Source organism: Mauremys reevesii, linkage group 1 (assembly GCF_016161935.1).
Source record: "Mauremys reevesii isolate NIE-2019 linkage group 1, ASM1616193v1, whole genome shotgun sequence".
Lineage (NCBI taxonomy): Eukaryota > Metazoa > Chordata > Testudines > Geoemydidae > Mauremys > Mauremys reevesii.
In genome coordinates this window covers 177,767,146-177,788,986 of record NC_052623.1, presented here as the reverse complement: position 1 = coordinate 177,788,986, position 21,841 = coordinate 177,767,146, and the positions used below count along the sequence as shown (strand labels likewise).

The 21,841-nt window shown below is 40.1% G+C and overlaps 1 long non-coding RNA gene across 1 annotated transcript in view; it reads right to left on the bottom strand.

Annotated features, from left to right (window-relative positions):
- Positions 1–249: 249 nt before the first annotated feature.
- LOC120397821 overlaps positions 250–21,841 on the bottom strand; it is a 37,310-nt gene continuing 15,718 nt past the window's right edge. The window contains exons 2-3 of the long non-coding RNA XR_005594021.1: positions 6,610–6,705; positions 250–428 (exon numbers count right to left, since the gene is read on the bottom strand). This is a non-coding gene — a long non-coding RNA (uncharacterized LOC120397821). The remainder of the gene's footprint in view (positions 429–6,609; positions 6,706–21,841) is intronic.

Sequence of the window (21,841 nt, the reverse complement as noted above, 5' to 3'; positions counted from 1 at the left end):
GCAGTGTCTTAATTTCCTCTTCTGTAAAATGAGGATTATAGCATTTACCATGAAGGAAGTGTAGTGAGGATTAAAGTTTGCAACACACAATATAAATGACAGAGGTGGAGGGGCTAAATATTAGGCCAAAATGTTTTGCTCTGACCTCATATCTACCTACAATACCCTCCAGTCCTTATGAAACACCCCCTCTCTCCCTATGCCCCTGTTCCTCAGGAAAACTTTCACACCATATCTCTGTCTCTTCTCTTCACATCCTGCTACTCAATGTCAAGTGCAGTCACCACTAAGCTCCTTTCCAACCCTGATGACCTTCATTCTCCTTCCTTTGCAGCTCTGCTGGCGGCTCAAGAGGCTGATGTTGCTGTTGCTTTTTGTGAGGTGGGAGATCTTTAGGTCATTGATTCCTGTCTCCTCCATTCTCCACCCTACAACACAAGATACCAAGAGGGGATGAGAGCTATAAAGGAATTCTGAGCCCAGATCACTGTGCTAGGCTCTAGCAAGCTCCTTTCTGATTATAGCTCTGATTTTGCACAACTTTTGAGGAATCTAAAGTCACTCTGGAAGCCTGTATCCATTAGGCAGAATCATGAATCATTTCAACTAAGAAGATCAAAATTACATTTTTATAAGTCCTGAGCAAATTCCACATCAATTAGTCAACAACCTTCAGAGGCAACAATCCCAAACACAAGCTGACCCAATTATTTATTCTTGGCAGGTGGATGCCCAAAGCACAAAATTAACCAGCTTTCTCAAAGATAGCCTTGACACTCAGCTCAGCAATGCTAGGTCCTCTGCAGTGGAAAGTGTTAGCATTTGTCAAAAGTAATATAAGCCAGAGAAGGTCAAAACAGAATAGCCTGGCTACTTCAAAATCATAAGCACAGTGTACTTGCTGTACTATTCACAAGTGCAATCAAACATCATCACTTAAAAAAAACATGCAGGAGGCAGATAGCTGGAAGAATTCCATTCTTCATTGTTTGAAGAGGAGATAAAAATTCTATTTTACTTTTTACCTATATCATTGTCAGCATCCAGATAGGAAGTAAATTAAGCAGAGATGGAATAATAAACAATGTTGATGGGTAATATATTGTGAATTTCTGGTTAATTTTTTTTGTTGTGCTTTCATAGATTAATTTAGGAGAGAGGTAATTGATCAGCTAGAGATGTCTACATAGTGTTTTTAAATCATAACAATCTTTCAATTTATCTGAAGGAGAGAACTAATACATTAGGATATGAAGATGTCTCCCTCCACAACCATAGCTTTAACCTAGTAAATATAGCAAAGCAGCTTAGGAAATTCTATCATCATTCAGAGAGACAAGTTGCATTGCAAAAGAACTCGTTTACCAAATGGGTCTGAAATGACAATCACATATCTACTCAAAATGTTTATGGATAATACCATTTCATTAAGAGATCAATTAAAAATAAACGGATCTTCTATTGATTGCTGTTCAACAAAGCCCTTGTTTTTATCATATAGGTAACACTTACTTGCATTTCAGGAGACTAGAGAGTGCATGGACTGGGATCCAGAATGTCACACATTTTAGGACATTCAGAGCTGAAACCTGGACCTCATGTTTCACAATGACTTTCAGAAACTGGGGAAGAGTCTGTTTGACCCACACAAAAATACTTGCTGCCTTTCTACATTCTGGAAAAGGGTATAATCAGTATGAATCAGACAAGATTAGCTGCTTTACCATCCTCTTCTGGGGAGACAAAGAAAGGGGAGTTAATACAGTGCCTTCCCTGGAGTGGGAAGGGAAGTGAGGGTGGGAAATACAAAAGATGGTTTTAACTGGGGAGATGCTTCCGCACACATCCCTGCAATCAGTGAATAGAGAGGAGTTGGAGCAGAGGGCCTTGTCTTCTAGCAGCAAAGAGGGGAAAAAGGAAGGTCCCCCATCTCTTACCTACTAAAAGAGGAAAATAAACCAACAGTGAGGCACGACTCCTGCAATGAGGCAGCAGACATTACAATGGTGATGGGCAGATAAGTACCTAGACAGATAGAATCCATGAGTGAAATCTTGGCTCCATTGGAGTCATGATTTCACCCTTTTCCTTTATGAGCAAGGAACGAACCATCATGCAGGTGCAATGTACATTAGGAAGCAGAGGAAAAACATACAAAGTAAAATGGGGTTGGGAGTTTGATACTCTAGCTTACAGACAGAGGACTTGTATGCTGAGAAGGACACAAAGGGTGTCCTATCGTAATAAAGCAAAAGGGAAATTGTAGATCTGAAAACAAGCCAAGAAGCTAGGATATGATCTACTACATATAATATGATTTATCAGTAGATTTATATTCTGGCTACATTATAGATATAAAGCGAAGTGTGAAAGACACAGGGATATTTTTCTCTCCTGTATAATAAGTAGTCTAGGAGAAATGTTTGGAAAAGTTTATTGATCCTGGAAACATTTGTACTGGCCTGCAAGCAAAACAGCTTTGCAATCCTTTCCCCACATGGATTTTTAACAGCCAATATCTCATGAACACGAGAGTTAGAGATTCATATTTTATGTCACTTGAAAGCTGAAATTCCAAGCTTACAGATGGCAGAAAGAGTTTGTTTCTGGGTCTGGCAGCTCACAAGATAACAGACCTTAGATCTATGTCAGGTCTTTGTCAGTTCCTACGTCTAGCTGTGCTTCTCTGGCATTAGTTTTTGAAATAGCAGCTATCAAAATCAGGCCAGAACGAAAGCATGGGGCAAAGAGAGAAGCAGGAAGAGGGAAACAAATCAAGATGGTAATCAGAAAGATGTTATTTTAAGATCTATTTCATGCCCTAATATTAAAGATAATGGTTTTCTATCATTTTAAGCTAGGAATCCAAGATTCAATGGCAGCATGTATTTCTTCCTAGGTCTTGTGATTCAGAGGACGCTAGATCTTTTAAAATGTTGTCAGGCCAAATCTAGTCTCTTGACCTAGCAGGGCTTTCCCCTCTCCCCCGACTCCTCACAGCACAGGTCCAGGAATATAGAGAGAGCAAATCCCCATACTTTTGGATCAATGTAGTTTCCCACTCCTCCAGTAATGAAATAAAAAGAAAAACAACATTAAATGAAAACAACTTCTGTACTTCTTTCTGAAATTACATGCTTCCTCTCACCTCTTTGAAGGTTGGCTGATCAACCTTTCACTATCCCATGGCACAGTGCATTCTGAAAAAAATGTAAATCTGAAGCCCCTCAGCTCAGTTTGCCCTCAACATGTAACAATGAGCTATTTACAGTGACAAGTGGCAACATCAGGGACTTGCAAGGCAGGAGGCCTTGTTTGCTGGCAGTTGGTTAGAAACCATTCTGGCTCAGTGCAAAAGGCTAATAAGGCAATTTATAAATTGTCATTTTTCATTCATTTGGGTGTTAGATGTATTGCTTCTTCCAAAAACAAAGTGACATCTCTTGTTTATCTTTATATAAGACACATAAATGCATCAAAATTGGATTTGTCCTGCAAGAGGGGAAAAAACTGCTTTGCAAGGTTTAATGATAAGGCAGATCTCCACAGATATGGATCTCCTGCTCTGCTTCTGACCCCTCCCCCCACCACCAGTGCAGCTATTTGCACCAACATATGCAGTTAGGGCATGCACAGACACCTCTGCTGCTCTGCCTGCAGGTCAGACACAAGCCTTATTGCAAAACTTAGGTATTGCAAAGAGTTTTTCACTGGCCCCCCAAATCTCTTGTGAACTTCGCCTTTAAGGTGGCCATCCTGCAGCAAAAAAACTTCAGGACCAGGCTTCAAAGAGAAACTGCTGAGCTTCAGTTCATCTGCAAATTTGACACCCTCAGTTCAGGATTAAACAAAGACTGTGAATGGCTTGCCAACTACAAAACCAGTTTCTCCTCCCTTGGTTTTCACACCTCAGCTGCTAGAAGAGGGCCTCATCCTCCCTGATTGAACTAACCTCGTTATCTCTAGCCTGCTTCCTGCTTGCTTATATATACCTGCCCCTGGAAATTTCCACTACATGCATCACCCATGAAAGCTCATGCTCCCAAACGTCTGTTAGTCTATAAGGTGCCACAAGACTCTTTGCTGCTTTTACAGATCCAGACTAACACGGCTACCCCTCTGAGAAATGTCAGACATTCCCATTGGTCATTTATCTGCCAGTTATCGGTTTCCCACAGTGAGAGTGGGTCTTGAGGAAGGATTTCAAGGAAGATGGGATAGTGGGTTTATAGACTACCTTGGACAGCATGTTCCGTGCACAAGGAGCAGCACTGAATGTAGTGCAAAGGTGACTGTTGGAAAGGCAGACAAATGGGTGATGGAGACTGGCAATGAGGGAGCAGAGGTGGCTGGGGTGTGTGTGACATGATAAGATACAGGAGTGGGTAAGGATAAGGAAGGGCTACGTTGTGAAGGTTCTTAAAGGTAAGGGCTGAAACCTGTATTTGATATGGCCATGAATGGGAACCAGTGATGGAAGTCAGAGGGGCACACCATAGTTAGAATAATAAACCAGGAAAATTATCATCCAAGAAAAGTTTTGAATGGATCTGTAAAAAGTGAGGTGAGTTTCCGTAAAACTAGAAAAGAAGAGACGTGACTGGCATGATGGGAGTTGAGTAGGGTCTGGGCCAAAATTTTATTGGAAGGACTAGAAATTAAAATCCAGATCTTGGAGATTTTGTGGAGGAAGAAGTGGCAGGACTTGGACAAAGACTGAATTGTCTGGTATAAAGATGGTGTGGCGTCAAAGATAACAACTGCATTTACAGGCCAGAGTAACAGGGAGGGTGGTGGTGTTGCCTGCAGCAAAGGAGTAAGATGGATTGGAAAGAGAAGGCTATGAATTCAGTTTTGAACATATCAAATGTAAGTTGATGGCAAGACATCCTGGAAAAGATACAAGAGAGACAGGCCAAGATGCAAAATTTGATGGAGGGAGACAAGTAAGTAGCAGAGAGTCAGATTAGTGCATCAATAGAGATGGTAGGTGAAGCCATTTCAATGATCAGAGAGGGTGTACGTGGACAAAACAAGCAGGACAATTGGGATATCACAACCTCTTCCTAACTTCCCTGTTATTCCAGGGAAGGAGTAAACTGCATTACCCAATGCAGCATAAGCTCCCCAGTGCACTGATGTAACTATGCCACTGGGAGCATTGCAGGGCAGAACCAAAACTATGACCAATCCCCAACTATTCTTGTCCACCTGCAAAAGCAGGGGACATAGTGGCTTTCCAGAGACTTTTTGCTTTCCCACACTGCTACCAGAGATGCAGGTAATCAGATGTCACAGAGTTGGGCTGCCACAGCACTTACTCAGGAGTATGTGAGGCCCTGAATTCATCCAGCCTCTGGTCTTCGATATCCAGGAAGTCAACACCACAGGTCCTATTGTGGGAGACTCAGTCCTCTGACTAAGCCTGTAAAAGTCCACCCCCTTCCAGGGCAGTGAAACTTCAAAAGGAAAATTAAACACATTAAGTAATCTAAGGGTGTGGTAAGACTCTCTTCTTTCAGGGAGCTTTTGATGGGCCACAGCCTCATTCATCTGGTGAAGTGGGTATTCACCCATGAAAGCTTATGCTCCAATACATCTGTTAGTCTATAAGGTGCCACAGGTGTCGTTTTTTACAGATCCAAACTAACATGGATACTCCTCTGATACTTAGCCTCATTCAATACTCACAGGTAAAACTCTATTACTAGTCTCCAAGCACTCATTCAGCCTCGGGGCTCTCCCTTCCCGCAAGAGAGGGGCCGATGGGCAGTGGTCACCCAATCAGTTCAGGTCCTCCACAGGAGCCAAGGATTGAAGGCCTGCTCTCTCCCCAGTCTGCTGCCAACTCAGCTGCTCTTCTTCCTATTACATCTTCCCTCTGGGCCTGACATGCACAGCAGGTGCAGCAGAGGGGGTGGGTGCTTTAGCTCAACGCAGTTATTTAATGTCCACCTGTCCTGTGAAGGGTTAGTACACTCTGTCATATGAGGGCAGAGTCTGAAAAGGTGACTTTCACCCCAGCACTGCTGTATTAGCTATGCCACACTATGATTTGTGCCTTAATTTTTATTTTATTGTAGCATCAAAATATTATATAATTATTCTTAAGTAGATTTTATTTATGAACAATTTTGAAATATAGTCATTACAGCAAAATTAATATGGTTCTTTGTTGTCATTATCCTTGTTTTTCATGGCTGGATTTTTAGAGACAGAAAAGATAAGTATAAATGTCTAGCTTTTGCCCCTCTAATTGTTCCTGCTGTAGTGAGTTAACCTATCAGCTGCAGCCTTATGTGGTTTGACTCTCGGGTTATCAAGACTGATTGACTAAGGTCTTGGGTTATCTGTGGACTGCAGTTCTGTACTAGACAGCAACTGAGATGACTTAAATGAGAGAAAGGAAACTATGCCCAAATTGTTTAAATGGTCTGGTCCAATAATTCTAGTGGTGAAGCAATAGCTTGCTTGTCAGTAATGGCCCAGTGAACTATTTAAATAAGGGGATGTTTTAAAAAGTACATTCATTGTTAAAATAAAACCTAGTTAAAAAAACCACGAGAAATGAAAAAAAAAAGCAAAATTGAAGGAAACTGTATCGCTTACCTAAACTATAGACAAGACTTTACCCAAGCTTCTTTCAAGAAGGTTCATGTTGATTTTGCTTGTGTGGGTCCAGCGTGTTGTACTGCAGCATTGGACCTTAAAACATAACATGTATTGTATGAGCTGACTGTTGTGCCCACATGTGGATGCAGAAGTCTGTAGGGCTGGTTGAAAATTTTCTTTCAAAACTCTTGACAGAAAATTGGGTTTTCAACTAAGATTTTTTTCCCCCAAAGTTTCTGCTTCCTTGTCGCCCCCTTGCCTTCAAAATGAGTAAAATTCTAAGTGAAAAATATAAAACAGAGTTAAACAATTGCCTGGCCTACCCACAAATACCAGTTCTTCTCCAACCTGTCCCCAAACTGAAAACAAAATCTGGATTTTTTTTTTAAAGGTGTGAGGAGGAGACTGACAAAAATAGCCACAAAAGAGTAATGGAATTAATATGCAATTCTCTCCATAAGAAGTGTGTTTCTCCCAAACAAGAACGCACACACATTGTTCAAAATGAAAAGTTGGCAATTTGTGATAAAGCACACAAACAAAATATTGGAGTTCTCTGTCTAGTAAATACTTTGGCCTACCACTTTTCTATATGTGCCCTTACTTCTTGAGCCTTCAAAAACTTACATACACGCTTAACTTTAGAACACGTCTATGCTAGGCAAGTCGGTCAGTATAACCATGTTGCTCAGGGGAGTTAACAATCCACACCCCTGAATAACACAGTTAAACCAACCCAACCCCCAGTTTAGAGAGCATTAGGTTGATGGGAGAATTCTCCTGTTGATCTAGCTACTGCCTCTTAGGGAGGTGGATTACCTATGCCTCCGGAAGAACACCTCCTGTTAGCATCACTAGCATCTTCACTGAAGTGCTACAGAGGGGCAGCTGTACCACTGCAGTAGTTTAAGTGTAGACAAGCCTTGAGTAACCTGATTATTTCTCTGGAGGTCAATGAGAGTCTTCATTTCAAATGGAAAATTAATGTGTCTAAATTTCAGCAGATATGTAAGTGATTATATGTAAGTGATTACAGGATTGGAACCATGGTCCTTGGTGACAGACTACATCAATTTAAGCACAAAAAAATCAGGATTTGGCCAACCGTATCTCCCTAGCTGTAGCCAGTGTTACTAAGCCCTTCAAGTTTCCTGCAACCAATTAATTAACATATCTATAAAATGATACTTAGAAATGGAGTTAAAAATCATTAGAGGTTTTGGCTAGAATCTGATACTATATAATATAGCTGGTCAAAAACAAAAGGATAACATTCTGGTGATTTTTTTTCATGGATATTTAAAGTGTAAGTGAAAAATGTCATCAGTATGAAATTTTGAATTTTTCAACCAGCTCTAGAATGAATAAAAGGAGTCATGAAAGTCATCTATTCAGCAAAAAATGAAAATTAAAAAATAATACATTATTCTCTTCTTGAGTCTTCAACATCTGAAAGACCATTAAAGGTAATGTGCACACCTTAACTGCTAACCTGAAGAGAGCGTGTATTTCCACCCCTTAAATATAAATACTAGAAACACAGAGAACTTTTTAAATCTTCCTGTTAAGCAAAGAAAAAGAGGATTAGGAGAATTGGTTTTCCTCAGATATAGCCTTTCAGATATTCAGTCTTCCACACTTAATGGTCAATCTGTTTTCTGACAGTATGAAAAATAAATAAATAAAACTCTAGAGTGCAATGAAAATACCTTCCTGGAATACAAGAAATGGTCATTTGTTACTCTTAACAGTTATGTACAGTAGGCTACAGCTGGCAAAATAAGGACAGTTTTCATATCTCTAGCATTCTCATTGTTCTGATGTATGTTGTTATAGTTCTATCCATGACAAACTGTCAACTTAGCCAGCGATTCGGGGGGTCAGATCCTCAGCTAGTGTAAACAGGCTTAGCTATCTCTGGACAAATGTGTTCTGCTCAGTTGTTTGCTATCAAGGACTGTTTCCTGCTAACTCCCCATGTTTGTTTTATTATACAGTACCTACATTTTGGTATTTTTCCTACTTCAGCATTTGTGTGTTCTCCTGAATAATTACTCTTGTGTAGAGCCGGCAGATTCTCAAAAAGATGAGTAAATAAAGAATGTAATCACTATTTTTATAATATCTTATGCCCCAATCTTGCAAACATTTAAGCATGTGAAAAATGTTATGTTTGTGAATAGTCCCATTGATTTAATGAGACTACCCCATGCAAAAATGCTGTCAGGATTAGGCCTTTAGAGTGAAAATCTTGAAGGCAGATAATATGTCTTGTTCTTATGAGGGTGATGGAGGACAGAATCCCTGTATCTAGATTATATAACACTTCCCATTTTAATAATTCTTCCAAATAGTTTTTCAAGGAACTCTAGGACATCCAAGGTATGTGGCAGGATTTTAAATTTGGCATGGGAATAATGTTGAGACATCCAATCTGAACAGACTTCCGTGGGCCAGCAAAGGCAAGTTCAATCCTGTTGAAAAATTACCATTTCCTATTTCTGTTTTGCTCAGTACAGCTCACTCCTAGCTTCCTACCAACAATCTGGAAGGTTCTATTACCATTCCACTTTCACTGCTGTGGCATCTTGCATCAACATGCCTTATCAAATTACTCCTTAAGGAGACGGAGACAAGATGTACCTCTGTTGTGATAATTGACCCTACTCATTTACCGTAATTGTAAGCTCAACTCTAAGAAGTGAGTGAAAGTTCATAAAATGTCACATAACCTGTAACAATAAATGTTGATGGGAAAAGATGCAAAAGCAAGACAGAAAGACTGAATTAGTCCAAACAAAAAGGCCTATGCTTGGTAAACAAGAAAAGTGTGGAACCAGAAAACAGGGAAATCAAAAATGATGGTTGGACATTTGGTCTAATTGGTAGACAAAATAATGAGAGGGTGGGTTATGCTGCCCACCGCTCTCCTTGTGGGGTCCTCAAAAAGAGATTTTTGGGAAGGAAAGTTGGCTACCATGATTCTGGCTAACTAAAAGAAGAGAGAGAATGGGTAAGAGTGATCTTCACTATCATGGCTGCCACGGCCACCATCATCTGGGACCCCAGTTCTTCTTCAACCTAATTCTGAGAGATGTCCTGACCAGACTGGGCCAGAGAGAGGGACCCTGATGACACTGCCACCTCCCCCGGCTCTGGCTAAATCCCAAGTACCTGCTGGAATGTGAAACTTTGGCCTTGTCTACACTACACAGTTTTGTTGACAAAAGTCAGCTTTCATCGACAAAACAGTAGAGCTGCACACATTGAAATGCTCCACCAGCTGATGTAACTCCCCTGCAATGCCAACAAAATAAAACCACTTCGACAAGAGGCCTAGAGCTTTTTGCAACGTAGATAGAACGATTCAGCATCAGTGTAGACAGTGCACTTGCTTATGTTGCCCTAACTGGCTTCCAGGAGGTGTCCTACAATGCCCATCATGACCACTTTGGTTAGCAGTTTGAACTCCACTGCCCTGCACATACAAAGGCATGTGCCCCTCACCCATTTAAAAGCCCAGGTAATTTTGAAATTCCTCTTACTGTTTGATCGGTGTAGACTGTTCACACAGCATCTTCCCAGATGACTATGCCAGCTTTCCGCAACAGACACACTCTTGCATGGAGGTAGTGGCCAATGGACTCAACCCTGAGGATGAAGTTGTGGATGAGGAAGTGGAGTTGAAGGAGGATGTGGGACATGAAACAGGGTTGTGTGGTGGTATGGCAAGCCAGGATCTATCTTTGACTCCAAAGAGGTCTAGCCAGTTCTAGCACTCTGGCTCTGGCACACATGAAGCAGGAGAGGCAAGCTGTGGTAAGCATACATTTTGCTTTGATACTGCAGAGTCATAGAAGATTGAGGTCTCATTTACTTTGTTATATGGTAGAGGATGGATAAAGGATAGAAATTAGTAACAGAGCCCATCCAACTATGCAGTGAGGGCCCAGCAGAAAAGTTTTTTAATGTACGCCAGGATGTCTCAGGAATCCTCCACGGTGATCTATAGGAAACTTTACTGTAGGTACTCTGCAATCATCTGCTGAATGTTCCTTGGCAGAACTGCCTGTTTCTCCTCCTGCGGTAGAAAACTTCACCCTGCCAACCAGCAATTATTTCTGCAGTGACCAAAGCAGCACACAGGCAAGCAGCATATGGGCCCAGTCTGAACCTGTATGCATGCAGGAGATGAACCCTTGAATCCTGGGTTACTCTCAGGAGTGAGATATTGGGATTGATTACCCCAGCCTGTGGAAAAGCATGCCAGTATTCAGAATACACTTTCCCTAGGCGTGTGTAGTGACCCTCTTTGCGAACCACCCAGACCTTTCTTGCCCATTCCCCCTTTCCAACCCTCCCCTGCCACTGAACTCACCATATTTGGGACTCTTGCTGAACTGTGTGCTAGCCTAGGGACAGTGAGAAAGAAGTGTATGTGACTTATGTGATTCATGGCTTTGACAGCACTCACAATACTGTCTCTCTTCATTGTTTCTTTGGCTTCTGCAGATGTGCCCTTGAGGATCAAATGCTACACACTGGTGGAGTGCCTCCATCAGATAAGGAGGCGAACCAGGAAGAGTAAGGAGGATATGTTTAGAGAAGTGCTGCAATCAACAGATACAGCAGACAGTGAAACAAGATTATGGAGGGAGACAGCTAATGAAAAATTCAAGATGGATAGTCTGGAAAGGAGACAAGGGCATGAGCAGATAATAGATGGAGAGAAGCAGATGATAAAGCTACTGGAGGGCCAGACAGAGATGCTCAAGTGCCTCATAGCGCTGCAGACTAAGCACCTCTGTGCATGAATTCCCCTGCAGCCAATACAGAATGTCGTTCCATGCCCTCTCCAAAACTCCCCCCATTCCTTGCATGTTTCCATTCTGTCACAGTATCCCTTGCACTCCACCCCATGATGAAAGCTTTAATTACACAGAGATATGAGAGCCTTAACTGAGAGATTGTTCCTCATTGCCATGTTCCCAGTTTGCAAAAAAATGTTTTATCCTTTAAGTGTACTTTTTGAAACAAAATGAGTCTTTATTTGTGTCATGCACATGGTAGTTGCTGCTAAAATTCAAACACAATGGCTATAGGCAGGAACATTTGCTTACTACTATTAAAGCTCAGGGAAGCAATCATTACAGGGGTTATTCAAGGTGGCAAGTAAACATTGTCAGTCCGAATGCATCACACAAAAACACATTATTGGGGCTCATTGTCAAAATGCTTCTTCAGAGCCTCCTTGATTCGAATAGTCGCCCGCTGAACCTCTCTAATTGTCCTGGTATCTGGCTGCTCAAAACCAGCAATCAACTGATCCACCTCAGTGCTCCACCCATGTGGAAACTTTCCCCCTCCCCCTTCACTTTGCAAATGTTATGCAGAGTGCAGAAGGCTGCTATGACCATCAGAATATTTTCCTCCTTGAATCAGCGGTCAAAAAGGCAGCTCCAGTGACTTTTCAATCTGGCAAAGGCATATTTAATGGTCATTCTGCACCAGCTTAGCCTGTTTTTGAAGCACTCCTTGCTGCTGTCTAGGTTCCCAGAGTAAGGCTTCATGAGTCATGGGGCAGGTGGGATCTCCCAGGATCACTATCAGCATTTGCACATCCCTCTTTGGAATCTTCTGGTCTGGAAAATTAGTCCAAGTGTGCAGCTTTCTATACATTCCAGTGTTCCTAAAGATGTGTGCATCATGAACTTTCCCTGACCAACCCACACTGATGTCAGTGAAATGGTCCTGGTGATCCACCGGCACCTGCAAGACCATGGAGAAGTAGCCCTTTTAATTGATGTATTCTGTTGCAAGATGGTCTGTGGCCAAAATTAGGATATGCATGCCATCAATCACTCTGCCACAGTTAGGGAATCTCATTATTTCCCCAGAGTCACAGTTCTTTGTAGCAGGAGGTGATTAATGGACCTGAACATTTGCATCACCACAACCCCTAAAGTGGACTTTCCAACTAGAAATTGATTCGTGACTGACCGGTAGCAGTCTGGATTAGCCAGCTTCCACACACTAATTGCCACTCACTTTTTCCACTGTGAGGAAAGCATTCATTCTGGTGTCCTTATGCCTCAGGACAGTGGTGAGCTCCACACACATCAGTGTTCCAGGAAGATGTGTGCATCATGAACTTCGAATCAAGGAGGCTCTGAAGAAGCATTTTGACAATGATGCACACATGATGAGCAACTGCTCATCATCCCATACATGCATCATCATGATGTGATCCCACCATTCAGTGCTTGTTTTCTGAGCCCAGTACCAATAGTACATCATGTGTGGCTGCTCTGTGAACGTCAGTTCCCAGATCTCCCTGCAGCAGAGGATGGCAAGTTGCATAGTGGGATAGCTACCCACGATGCAATGCTCGCTCTCGATGCAACAGCACCAACTGTGGACATGCTCTGCCGACAAAAGGAATGTTGTGTGGACATGCACCACTGATGTAATTAAAGTGGCATATGATTGCTGGCATAACTTAAGTCGACTTAACTCTGTAGTGTAGAAAAGGTCTGTAACATATCCTTGTTTTCTTCCTTTCTCACCTTAGTTCATCTCTTTCCTCTTCCTCTCCATTTTTCCTTCTGTCTAATATGAGTCTGCCTTCGTTGGCCAAGACGGTGCATTTTGCAACACTGCTGGGACCATGTTACTAGAAAGAGGCAGCTACGGCAATGTGCTAAACAGCCCTATTCTGGTATACGTTTGCCAGGCCTTGTAGTGGTGGATAAGACCATGTGCTGTGACTGTGTTTTTCCAGCAATGAGATTGCAAAGGAAAGTCAGAACCAAAGACAGAAGCTAAAATTTCTATTTTTATTATTTGTTCCTCTCCCCTTTCATGTGCATTTGTCTTGTAGCAAACAGGATTGAACTTTAACAGCAGCAGCAACAATTATGGTTCCAGACCATCACGACTAACTTTTTCTCTTTTTCCCCAAAGGACAGTTATTAGTATCTTTAATATCTTTATAAGTTATGTCTGCACTGCACGCTTCTTATAGCAGTGAGCAGAGTACATACATGGATAGCTCTCCTAGTACATGTACAAATAGCACTGTAGATGATGAGAAAATGCTTAGGCTAGTAAACAAACACCTGAAGCTTGTGATATGTACCCTACACAGCTCTCTACAGCCCAAGCACTGCGTCTCCTATTTACATTACTATTTCTAGCAGTGTAGTATCCCACCGCTAGAGACTTTCCCCATTGTGCTTCACAAGTTTAAAACAGTAAGTCCCAGGATGAAATCCTGGGTCCAGCGAAGTCAGTGAGGAAAACTTCTTATATAATTATAGAATATCAGGGTTGGAAGTGACCTCAGGAGGTCATCTAGTCCAACCCCCTGGTCAAAGAAGGACCAATCCCCAACTAAATCATCCCAGCCAGGGCTTTGTCAAGACTGACCTTGAAAACTTCTAAGGAAGGAGATTCCACCACCTCCCTAGGTAACCCATTCCAGTGCTTATATAATCAGAATATCAGGGTTGGAAGGGACTAAAAAGCTAAGAATCTAGGGGCTTGAACCCTGGACACTCACCTTAAAAGCTTAATACTCTACCAGATGAGCTAGCCATTAGCCTCCTCTGAAGTCAGGATTTCACCTTAAATGTTGATTCACCCACAATAAACAAATGTGCCAATATTCGGTATTCAGTGTTGATTAGGGGGTAGGGGGTGGAGAGAAGAGGGTATCCTAACTGGTAATTATTTCCAAACTCCACCCCTTGCCTTGGGGTGGAGAACCCCCCTACTGCCTCTGAGGACACAGGATTAACCCCAAAATTACATCAACACCTTTCTCAGCAACAGCCACCTTTATCAGCAAACATGCAGCCCCAGGTGCTCCTCCAGCATCAGCCTCCCAGTCACGAGCCTCCTTCCCTTAGGCAGGTAGCTGAGTGTCATGTGCAGCGTAGGTGCATAGTAAACACACAAGTAGGGTAAGATCAAACTCATAGCCTTCTACATCCCTACAGCATATGCAGCCCACAAAGTCCTTTCTCAAATTATGTCCTTCTCCATCAGTAGCAGGAGAACTGGCAGCTGGAAGGAGTGATCAACCTGCAGAAAGCACTAGCTAAACCTCATAATACCTGATCCAGAAAATGTACAAAACAATTCAAAATTTGAAATATACTTTCCTAATCGTTTGTTGAACACAGTTTGCAGAGAACAACTGAACATCTTTTGTTTAGCTGTAGAAACAAAAGAGAGACAAACTGTGTTTGAAAACAATTTTCAGACAAGGTTCATATTTCCATTACAAAAAGAGTGCTGGTCTCCATGGTGAATAAATCACAGACTTACACAGTAGCTGGAGATTGTGGAGGAGTTATCACCCCTGCTTCTGTGTAAGTCTGTGATTTATTCACCATTCATTATTCCTCCAAATTCTTTCTTCACTAGTGGTTCTAGGGATTAAAATTGGGTACTTGCTACATGTTCTAATTACTAAAGGCAAGCACCATTTGTTGTTTAAAAGCTGAATTTGAGTTAAATTATTAATGTGTTATAAATAAATATGTAACAAAAGATTTTTTTCTCTCCATTTAGCTTAAGAAGGAGCATCAGTGATTTACTGCTCCAGAAAGGTGATTATATTGTATCCATTCTTACTAGAGGATTAAGTAATTATGCAATTCCAGAACATTTGGAGTCCTGAAAAACAGCCACATCTGTCTACCAAAAATGAACCAACCGAACTAACTAAAAACAACGCACAATACTATGCACACCAGGTCACAGGGCAAATTTTTACTAAGGACACAAGGGCAAATTCATAGTTATTGCCTGACATGAATTTTTTTTTACAATACATTTGTCAGAAAATGCAGATTAATTGAAAGTGAAACTTTTTTTTGGAAAGTTCCAGTTTCAATGGATTTCACTTAAAAAAGGTTTTAAGTTTTGAAATTAACAGAATGTTCCATTTTGACTTTTTTTTTTTCAGTTTGAAACAACTTTTGTTTAGAAATACAATTCAATGTATTGTTAAAATAATTAAAAATAAAAGGTCAAAATTGAAACAAAAATATTTCAAAATGATCAAAACAAAACATTTTGATTGACTCTAAGTGATTTTTCCCCTAGATTTTTGGTTCACAAATTCTTTTATGATTTCAACTTTTCTCCCAATTTGGGATGGGCATTTAAAAAAAAAATGAAAAGCTTCTGTAGAACTAGAAAGCCATTTCCTGCCCATAGCCATTTACAATAAAAATGAAATGGAAGCCTTCTGTGTCCAACTGATATGAAAATACACTAAACCTTAATATTTCACATTATAACACAAAACTTAAATTAGAACCTCAGCAACATTAGCAAATATTCAGGTTTGTCAGTTTTGTCTTGTGTGAAGCATGAGGTTGTAATTAAGGTTTTGCATTATACTGAGGGATTGTCTATTGAGGCAATGAGTAGCTTCAATCACATTTCAAGTTATGGAGGATGGCGACAATTTTGAATAAGGGAAAATTGTGAATAAAATAAGATAAGCAAATTTATTCACAATTGTTTTTCCTGTTTACAATCTAATTCTTATAATGTACATTCAAAGGTAGTTGCTAATGACAACTAAATAGGAAGTCTGAGGGATAATAAATTAGTTGTTTGTTAGCAAGAGAATTGGAAAAAAAGGACACAAATTGGAGAAAGTCCCATTTCACCAAATTTAGGTGAACCTCTCCCCACCCCGTTCCTGTTTTGTACTTCCATACCAAATATTGATTGGTCACAGAGCTTGCTTATACACACCAGATGTGTTCATCATATGCTCTTATTCAGGGGTCGGCAACCTCTGGCGCACGGCTCGCCAGGGTAAGCACTCCGGCAGGCCAGGCCAGTTTGTTTACCTGCCGTGTCGGCAGGTTCGGCCGATCGTGGCTCCCACTGGCCGCGATTCCCTGTCCCAGGCCAATGAGGTCGGCGGGAAGCAGCACAGGTGAGGGGTGTGCTGGCCGCGTCTTCCCGCCACCCTCATTGGCCTGGGAAGGTGAACCACGGCCAGTGGGAGCCGCGATCAGCCGAACCTGCCGACGCGGCAGGTAAACAAACTGGCCCGCAAGGGTACTTACTCTGGCGAGCAGCATGCCAGAGGTTGCCAACCCCTGCTCTTAATGCTCCACCAGGTATGGCTGAGGTTTATTTAAATGTTATTTTACACACAGCTCCACCTAGTGGCCGATCAGTATAATACGGTTTAGCCCCAAATGCATTTTCCCCTACAATAAAGTTATATCTGCAAATTTGGGGAAGATGCATTTCATGTTTCATACAATAGAGGTTGACACTCTGTTTTAAGTGAAAACAGGAACCCACCCTCTATATACAGATGTTGCCACACCTCTCTCTCTCTAGATAGGTAGATAGATAGATAGATCCTAAGGGCTCTAAAGTCTTCATGTATAAAGCAGGCACTAACAGACAGAGTTTAGAAAGAAACTTAATCTACAGAGAGTTATTCTCTCATGTCCACTATGAGGTTTTCGTATACCTTCCTCTGAAGCATCTTGTACCGGTTACTGTTAGAGATAGGGTAATAAACTAAATGGACCTCTGGTTTGACCCAGTAAAGCAATTCCTATGTATTTCCTTTACAGAATGGTATATAAATATCAGGAAGTTAATCCTTAGCTTTTATTGTTGTGTTATTGATTAATGTCTGTTTTTCTTTATTTTCTTTGGCTGATGACATAGGACAGGAAACATTCAATATGATAATCTGTAATGAATTGTACTATATACTGTGGAACAGCTGTTGGGTTGATGACAGGTTCACAATAAAAGGTCTAGTACACATGCCTGCTGTTACTATGTCTGCTAGAAGCATACATCCCTTCAACTTCCTTTCCTAGAAAAATAAATCATAGTTCTCAATTGTCTTTAGTTGTACTGCAGCATCTTATTGTGAAACCATGTGATATATCATTTTAACCTCTCATTGGCACAAGTGTCACAATCCACAACAGCCTATATTCAAAAAGCCCCGATACTATTCCAAACAGGATTATAAAACAATTCACATAGCAGGAGAGTCCCAACTTTTCAGGGAGGTTGTTTCTTATTGGGGCGGGGGAGGAGAGATGAAAAAGAAACTAGGCTTTTAAAAAGATGAAAAGGAGGAACTATGGCTGTAAGACAAAGAGGAGGTGAATTAGGAACCTGAATTTTAGAAGCTGAGTGTCTTTTGCTGATGGTGCTTCAGAAATGAGAGCAGATATATAGATTCTAGACATGGTGGATGAAAAACAAGTCAAGAGTGATGTGTAGTTGAATACAAGTTTTGAGTCAGAGGAAAAGTAGTTGATGAACTTTGGCTGAAAGGGCTCCTCTTAGCAATTGACAGCATGTTTTTCAATATGTTTATCTGAAGCAAGTCTTAGTAGACTCAAGTATTGATGGCAGGCTGGCAGGAGAAAGCAAAAAGGGTAGAAGTTCCAGTGTCATCTACAAGTAAAACCACATATGGATTCAGAAAAAGTGTGTGTGTGTGTGAGAGAGAGAGAGAGAGAGAGAAAGAGAGTGAGAGAGAGAGAGAGAGAGGTGGGAAGGAAATGGCCAAGGAACAAACTCTCCTGGACATGCTTAGTCAGTTTCTGCTGCCTTCACTGATCAGATTGCTTGAGTAGTTCCTTACTATTTGAGTAGTCCCATTGTACTACTGCGGGTAGGTGAATCAGAATCTAGTCCTGTATTTGATGTAGGTTATTTTTTTAATATATAAAAAAACCTTTATCAAATACAAATGTATATATAATTAGCTAACAGCAATATTTTCATATGACCACAACCCAATATTTGATATATTTATAATTAAAATTAGAGGGATTGTCTAGTTTAAAAAAACTCCATTTCTATCACTGATATTCTAATATATCCAACATTGTTTGTAAAGATGCAACCCTATGCAATGCTTTAATATGGATTTAAAAGAAAAAACTGTCGAAATAATTCATATTTGCCACAAGCACATCAGGTGCATTGTTATTTCTGTTTTTCACTGGATATACAAACATCTTTTTAAAATGTCTAGATTGTTCCTCTCCCCTCAAAATAAAAAAGGCAGATTGGCCCCAGATGATTTTACTGATTTACAATATGCTAACATAAGTATGCAAAAAATAGACACTTCTCATCTGCCAGAGGCATTTTAAGTTATTTCTGAATTGTTCAAATGTGAAAAAGTACCAAAATACTAAAAGTTATATTTTTATATATTTTTTGAATTTACATAGTTTAAAGAAATTCTCTCTCCCAGGTTGAATATTAATTATTATTATTATTATTACTATTTCGTCTAAAGGAAATTTCTGTTACTGAGTTACAAGTTCCTGAAAACAGGAGAAAGCACTTTAAGACAGCAGGAATATCAGTATTGCAATCATTTGCAAGTGTAAGACTAAACAGACATGTAAAACTGAAAGGGATCATTTTAAAATGATCTTATTTCTTATTAAATTAAAGCTAATTTAAAAAATAAAAATGAACAACAATTTACAATGATTTAAGCAATATTATCTTTAGCTCTCTACTCTAAATTTAATTTATGGCATTAATGAGTATACAATTATACCATTTCCTGACAAGCATACTGGTTTTAGACATCTTTCTTATTTTAAATACAACTAAACAACACTTGCATGATCTCTAGTTAGTGAAAGTACCGATTATGGAACAATTTCTGTGCTTCTAGAAACAAATCTGATGGATTGATCATTCTGATTCTTTTTTGGATACATATTTAGGCTCTAATCTGTCAAGTCTCTAAATGAGAGTTTATTCCCCCGCCCCCCCTTAAGAAGGTAAGAATCTAATTGCCATTTTTAGTCCCTGCTCTATAATAGCCCTCATTGGGTAATAATAGAATCAATCAAATATCTTTTCTTCATGTCCCTGCAGCAATACAACTTTATTATTTTTTACTCCATTGACACTGAGAAGTCTGAATCAATATTGACAAAATGTCAGCTCTTTTTGAAAAGTTTAGCTATGAAAGATCTCAACATTTAACCATTTCAAATCTATCATAAACATAAAGACCCCAGGAATCATCCTGCTTTCAGACATGTGAGATCCCATTATAAGTCACATTTTGGAAAGACATCTATAGCACTTGAACTTCCATTAGTCCAATAATCAACTTTATTGCCCATTTCAATATGTTGCACAGATTAGAAATTCAGATATTCATCATGCCTGGGCCCTCCAATATCGCTAAAGTAGGTCATTATCATTTCATTTTCAATCAATACTTGTGCATGTAATGTGTAGGAAATCTAAAAACAACGATGGCATGTCTAACAATGTGTTCTTCAGAACATCTGTTATGCGTTAGCTTCCAGCAGTATAAGGAAATAGTAGAGGATGAAATGACTTGGGTGATATCAGCAATAAGTACATCCACAGGCACATCAGCCTTTTCCAAGCATGTCACCCTTTTCCACCATGCTATCAATCTAGTTTTCAGGATCTCATCCTGAAGGCCAGGAGTAATGTCACTAGTCACCCCGAACACTGATAGAACCAGTGAGCCATTGTGAAACCATCACACTGACAGAAGGGCAGAGTTGTCCCCATTTTCTTCCAATGAATTTGTAAAGTCGTAGATATAATCTTTGCCAAACCCCAGAGATCCAGTTCTCTTCCTAGTACCTGCAAGAGATTTTCTTAACTGAGTATGAATCTCAGTGTTTCTAAGAGGTGAGGCTCTGTCCCTTTATGGTATCCCAGCAGATTTTCCTTCTGTGCCAAAGACAGCATAATGTCTAAATAACTTTATTCCTAAGATCAAGGCAAATGCCCTCATTAATACAGTAAATGCTTCTGATGCAACTGCCTGCCAAAGAACGTAACCTTCCACTACAATATCTTTTCTTTTCAGGAACTCTTCAGAAATCTTCTGAAATTCTGACACATGGAAAAGCTTAAACACTTTTTTAGATCCAGTTTACCCATGCAATCTCCCTGCTGTATGGCCATCTTTAAATTAGGGCTGTCAAGCGATTAAAAAAATTAATCACGATTAATTGCACTGTTGAACAATAATAGAATACCATTTATTTAAATATTTTTGGATATTTTCTCCATTTTCAAATATATTGATTTCAATTACAACACAGAATGCAAAGTGTACAGGCTCGCTTTATATTTATTTTTTATTGCAAGTATTTGCACTGTATAAAAACAAAAGATATAGAATTTTTCAATTCCCCTAATACAAATACTGTAGTGCAATCTCTTTATCATGAAAGTTGAACTTAAAAATGTAGAATTATGTACAAAAAAACTGTATTCAGAAATAAATCAGTGTAAATTTTTAGAGCCTGCAAGTCCACTCTGTCCTACTTCATGTTCAGCCAATCACTCAAACAAATTTGTTTACATTTGCAGAAGATAATGCTGCCAGCTTCTTGTTCATGTCACCTGAAAGTAAGAATAGGTGTTCGTATAGCACTGTTGTAGCTGGTGTCACAAGATATATATGTGCCAGATGAGCTATAGATTCATGTGTCCCTTCATGCTTCAACCACCATTCCAGAGGACATGCGTCCATGCCAATGACGGGTTCTGCTCGATAACAATCCAAAGCAGTACAGACTAACACATGTTCATTTTCATTATCTGAGTCAGATACAACCAGCAGAAGGTTGATTTTCTTTTTTGATAGTTTGGGTACTGTAGTTTCTGCATCTGAGTGTTGCTCTTTTAAGACTTATGAAAGCATGTTCCACACTTCATCCCTCTCAGATTTTGGAAGGCACTTCAGATTCTTAAACCTTAGGTCGAGTGCTGTAGCTATGTTTAGAAATCTCACATTGGTACCTTCTCTGAGCTTTGTCAAATCTGCTGCGAAAGTGTTCTTATAATGAACATGTGCTAGGTCATCATCCGAGACTGCTATAACACAAAATATATGGTAAAATGAGGGTAAAACAGAGTCAGAGATGTACGATTCTCCCCCAAGGAGTTCAGTCACAAATTTAATTAACACATTATTTTTTTAACAGGCATCATCAGCATGAAAGCATGTCCTCTGGAATGGTGGCCGAAGCATGAAGGGACATACGAATGTTTAGCATATCCAGCAAATAAATACCTTGCAATGGCAGCTACAAATGTCCCATGTGAACATCTGTTCTCACTTTCTTGTGACACTGTAAATAAGAAGTGGGCAACATTATCTCCTGTAAATGTAAACAAACTTGTT